The sequence below is a fragment of the Bos taurus genome, chromosome 28 (genome assembly GCF_002263795.3).
Source record: "Bos taurus isolate L1 Dominette 01449 registration number 42190680 breed Hereford chromosome 28, ARS-UCD2.0, whole genome shotgun sequence".
In the NCBI taxonomy this organism is placed as follows: domain Eukaryota; kingdom Metazoa; phylum Chordata; class Mammalia; order Artiodactyla; family Bovidae; genus Bos; species Bos taurus.
This window is the reverse complement of record NC_037355.1, coordinates 44565861-44571860: the sequence shown is the minus strand read 5'-3', so window position 1 is coordinate 44571860 and position 6000 is coordinate 44565861.

Below are 6000 nucleotides of genomic sequence, written 5' to 3'. Positions count from 1 at the left end.
TGGACAGAACTTAAAGACTGGAAAACAACAATGAATGCTTGCCAGTGAGCCGTAGTCTGATATCTGTCTTTCTTTGCAATCTATTTTTGCATCTGTTTTCCTTTCTAGTAATCTATCAGTGTTCCTAGAAATGTGTCAGTTTTATTCATCTATCAAAAAAGTTAACTTTGGCTTTGTTAAATTTTCCTATTTACATTTTTAAAATTAAGACTATGACTTTAGAACACCTGTGGGTTCACAGAGCAAAACTAGGGGGAAGGTACTGAGATTGCTCATATCAACATGTAATAGATTCTGTTATCAATCTATTATTCAGATTGGCTTCTTTTCACTTAGTAATACGCATTTAAAATTCCTCCATGGCTTGGTAGCTCATTCCTTTTTAGTGCTGAATAATATTCCCCTGGATATAATACAATTTCTTTTCCATTCACCTATTAAATGACATCTTCGTTGCTTCCAGGTTTGGGCAATTATGAATAAAGCTGCTTTGGATATCTGCATGTAAGTTCTACTGTGGGTGTGTGCTAAGTCGCTTCAGTTATGTCTGACTCTTTGTGACCTATGGACTGTAGCCTGCTAGGCTCCTCTGTCCGTGGGGATTCTCCAGGCAAGAATACTGGAGTGTATTGCCATGCCCTCCTCCAGGGGATCTTCCCGACGAAGTTGAAAATATATGTCTGTATTTTTGTGTAGACATACATTTTCAACCTCTTTGGGTAAATACTCAGAAGTACAATTGCTGGATTACATGATAAGAGTGTTTAGTCAGACTGTCTTCCAAAGAAGCACCTGTTTTCCAGGAGTGTGCTGGATATACTCCAAGATGGCCAACATGACCCTCACCTCCTGGTGTTCAGGCCCTGCGTGATCTAACTTTGAGTGCAGATGACCCTTCTGACTTGCTTGTGACCAACAGAATATGGCAAAGATGATGGTTATCACTCTTGTGATTACATTACATTGTACAAGGCTTTATCTTACTAGTACTTCTTCCTTTTTCATACTGGCTTCTAAGAAGCAAACTGCCACATTGTGAGAGGACCTACAGAGAGAGCCACCTGTCAAAGAACTGCAAACAATCTTTAGGAGCTCAGAGTTCAGTTCAGTTCAGTCGCTCAGTCGTGTCCAACTCTGTGACCCCATGAATCGCAGCATGCCAGGCCTCCCTGTCCATCACCAACTCCTGGAGTTTACTCAACTCATGTCCATTGAGTTGGTGATGCCATCCAGCCATCTCATCCTCTGTCATCCCCTTCATCTCCTGCCCCCAATCCCTCCCAGAATCAGGGTCTTTTCCAATGAGTCAACTCTTCGCATGAGGTGACCAAAGTACTGGAGTTTCAGCTTCAACATTAGTCCTTTCAATGAACACCCAGGACTGATCTCCTTTAGGATGGACTGGTTGGATCTCCTTGCAGTCCAAGGGACTCTTAAGAGTCTTCTCCAACACCACAGTTCAAAAGCATCAATTCTTTGGCACTCAGCTTTCTACACAGTCCAACTCTCACATCCATACATGGCCACTGGAAAAACCATAGCCTTGACTAGATGGACCTTTGTTGGCAAAGTAATGTCTCTGCTTTTGAATATGCTATCCAGGTTGGTCATAACTTTCCTTCCAAGGAGTAAGCATCTTTTAATTTCATGGCTGCAGTCACCATCTGCAGTGATTTTGGAGCCCCCCAAAATAAAGCCTGACACTGTTTCCACAGTTTCCCCATCTATTTTCCATGAAATGATGGGACCAGATGATCTTTGTTTTCTGAATGTTGAGCTTTAAGCCAATTTTTTCACTCTCCTCTTTCACTTTCATCAAGAGGCTTTTGAGTTCCTCTTCACTTTCTGCCAAAAGGGTGGTGTCATCTGCATATCTGAGGTTACTGATATTTCTCCCGGCAATCTTGATTCCAGCTTGTGCTTCTTCCAGCCCAGCATTTCTCATGATGTACTCTGCATAGAAGTTAAATAAGCAGGGTGACAATATACAGCCTTGACGTACTCCTTTTCCTATTTGGAACCAGTCTTTTGGTCCATGTTCAGTTCTAACTGTTGCTTCCTGACCTGCATACAGGTTTCTCAAGAGGTAGGTCAGGTGGTCTGGTATTCCCATCTCTTTCAGAATTTTCCACAATTGTGATCCACACAGTCAAAGGCTTTGGCATAGTCAATAAAGCAGAAATAGATGTTTTTCTGGAACTCCCTTACTTTTTCCATGATCCAGTGGATGTTGGCAATTTGATCTCTGGTTCCTCTGCCTTTTCTAAAACCAGCGTGAACATCTGGAAGTTCATGGTTCACGTATTGCTGAAGCCTGGCTTGGAGAATTTTGAGCATTACTTTACTAGAGTGTGAGATGAGTGCAATTATGTGGTAGTTTGAGCATTCTTTGGCATTGCCTTTTTTGGGGATTGGAATGAAAACTGACCTTTTCCAGTCCTGTGGCCACTGCTGAGTTTTCCAAATTTGCTGGCATATTGAGTGCAGCACTTTCACAGCATCATCTTTCAGGATTTGAAATAGCTCAACTGGAATTCCATCATCTCCACTAGCTTTGTTTGTAGTGATGCTTTCTAAGGCCCACTTGACTTCACATTCCAGGATGTCTGGCTCTAGCTGAGTGATCACACCATGGTGATTATCTGGTCAAATAACCTTTAGGAGCTCAGAGTGGCCTCTAGCTAAAAGCCAGCAAGAAGCCAGGCCTCAGTCTTAACAGTGACAAGGAAGTGAATTCTGCCAACAACCTGACTGAGTCTGGGAGTGGATACATGACCAGTCGAGTTTCTGGATGAGAACCAAATCCGGGCAACACGTCGACTGGAGGATCTAGCTAAGCTGTACCCAGACTCCTGACCCACCAAAAAAAAAAAAAAAAAACTAAGATAATTACTGTGTGTTGCTTTAAGTTTTTAACTTTGTGATAATTTGTTACTCAGCAATAGAAAATTAACATGAGTAATTAATTGAAAAAAACAGGCTTTGCTAGTTGTTGAAAGGAGGAATTTCCTCTCAGTCCCGGATGCTTCTATCCATGCAAAGCTCCTGCAATTGTAACACATTTGCTTTCTTCCAATCTCATTCTCTCTTCTCCCACAGAGGCATGGGTTGGGAATGACCTGTTATTCGTGAATTTTGAAGGAAACACTGAGCAGGCATGTCCCAGTCCTTTTCTTTCCCTTTCCTCTTAGAAGCGCGCTGCCCCACAGTCCTTATTTCCCCGGGGCAGTTCCCCTATGTGGGGTCACAGGCCCCCTTTGTCTGCACTGTCCCCGGTACTGAAGAAGGAGAAGGAAAGTCAGTGAGATAGTAGATTTAACTATGTAAAAATTTAAACCCCTCTATATTGAAAACTATTGGGGCTATATGAGAGAAAGAATTGATATTATTAATATGTAAAAACGATCATCCAAGCCAGTAAATAAAATATAAACACTCTAAAGGAAATGTGGTCAAAGGATAGGAGCAGAAGATAATGACAAAAGAATCTCAAGTGATAACACACAAGTGAAAAAGTCATCTCATTGTACATCATTTAAAAGAGCAAGATCCAGATATTGCCTATACAATGGCAAAGGCCCAGATGTGCATTAACACATCTTTTAGAGTGTTTATATTTTACTTACTGACTTGGACGACCTTTTTTACATGCTAATAATATTAATTCTGTCTCTCATATAGTCCCAGTAGTTTTCAATACAGAGGTTTAAATTTTTACATAGTTAAATCTATTATCTCACTAATTTTCCTTCCCCTTCTTCAGTTTTGTGCTTATTTGACATTAAGTGAAGTGACCTGAAAGTCACTCAGTTGTGTCTGACTCTTTGCAACAGGTCCCTCTGTCCATGGAATTCTCCAGGCCAGACTACTGGAGTGGGTAGCCATTCCTTTCCCCAGGGAATCTTCCCAACCCAGGGATTGAACCCAGGTCTCCCAATTGCAGGCAGATTCTGTACCGTCTGAGCTACCAGGGAAGCCCATTTGCCATTAAGAGATTAGTTAAATAGACAGCATACCTTTCCATGGCTTCATTTTCCGTGTTTAACTCTTTAATTCAAATAGAATTGATTTAATGTTACATTGTAAAGTAAGTACCTATTTTTATAAATACTTCAAACACCAACACTTACTTGTGAAGCTATATTTGCTACATATTAATTCATTAAATATTTATAGTTTGTTTGAAGGCTACTTTTCTATTAAATTATAATAATTTTATTTGTAAACAATCAGTTCAGTTCAGTCACTCAGTCGTGTCCAACTCTTTGTGACCCCATGGACTGCAGCATGCCAGGCTTCCCTGTTCATCACCAACTCCCGGAGCTTGCTCAAACTCATGTCCATCGCATTGGTGATACCATCCAACCATTTCATCTTCTGTTGTCCCCTTCTCCTCCTGCCTTCAGTCTTTCCCAGCATCAGGGTCTTTTCCAATGAGTCAGTTCTTCACATCAGGTGGTCATGGTATTGGAGCTTCAGCTTCAGCATGAGTCCTTCCAATGAATATTCAGGACTGATTTCCTTTCGGATGGACTGGTTGGATCTCCTTGCAGTCCAAGGGACTCTCAAGAGTCTTCTCCAGCACCACAGTTCAAAAGCATCAACTCTGTGGTGCTCAGCTTTCTTTCTGACCCAACCCGCACATCCATACATGACCACTGGAAGGCACAGCCAGCTGATCATGTGTATGTGCATGCTAAGTTCCTTCAGGCATGTCCAACTCTTGGCAACACCATTCACTGTAGCCTGCCAGGATCCTCTGTCCATAGAATTCTCTGCGCAAGAATACTGGAGTGGGTTGCCATGCCCTATCCAAGGGATTTTCCCAGCCCAGGGATCGAACCTGCATCTCTTAACATCTCCTGCATTGACAGGCAAGTTCTTTACCATTAGCACACCTGGAAAGCCTAAAACCCATCGTGCCAGCTTTCAAAAGCACAGCTTTATTTCAAAAGGGAACAAATGCATGCTGGGCTCCTCTGTGGTTTCACACTGCTTCACAAAAGAGAGATTTCAGAGGCAAAGCCGCTGTGACACGCACATGAGAAGCAGTTGAGAACTGTTCTCAGTCGTCCTACTTCATATGCACTGCATCTTTCTGACTCTCTGTACAGACACAGGGTCTTTTAAGTTGATTCCAGCTGGGTTTTATTGACCTCACCTCGTCACACTAGCTTCATAACATTTACTGTTTTTAAAGGGCCATGGCATTCTGATTGCCAGAGAGGTGGTAGAGAGACATGGGAGTTGGGCTAAGAGGAATACAGTTTAGGTGAGGGTCAAGGAGGAAGACCCTTATAAGCACTACTCATCTCCATTTAGTCAGCAGCGAGCATTCTAACCCCTGCAGATCAGGCTTTTGCAAAAGCCTGCTCACTGACTTGGGGCATCATTACCACAAAGGTAAATGATTCCCCAAGCAAAGTCCTTTGGGGCCTCCATTTCTCCTGGCGTGCACTCGCTCCAGCCTGTAGGCTTTTCTCTTAACTATAATTCCCCTGGAACCCATATGTCTCTGATCTACTAGAAGAAGTTTAACAAAGGTTCCTAGAGTCATCTCTGGCCAGAAATGGTCCCTGAAAACTTGTCCCAGAGCCTCTGCACTCCCTGGAAGCACCACTGGGAGACCTGCTTCTGTGAGATAACAAAGCCCACAGAGGACCTGCTTCGGTGAGATAACAAAGCCCGCAGAGACAAGCAGATAATGGCCGGATCCCAGGATCCCTGAAGACATGGCCAGGACTCAGTCTCTGTTTCCAAGATCCAGAGACTTCTTTCTGGCCCTCAACCCACACTTTCTGGGAGTAATTAATACTCAAGAGAAACATCAATAAACTTCAGAGCCAGAGCTCCAGGGGCAGGTCTCCAGGGTGAATCTGTTTTGGGCTGGGGATACGCAGACTTCTCTCCTCTCTGTCTGCTGTCCCTCCTGCCACTTCACTGGGTGCTGGGCTGTGGGAAACACGGAGTGCAGAGGGTGGTCTGTGAGCAGTCACGGCA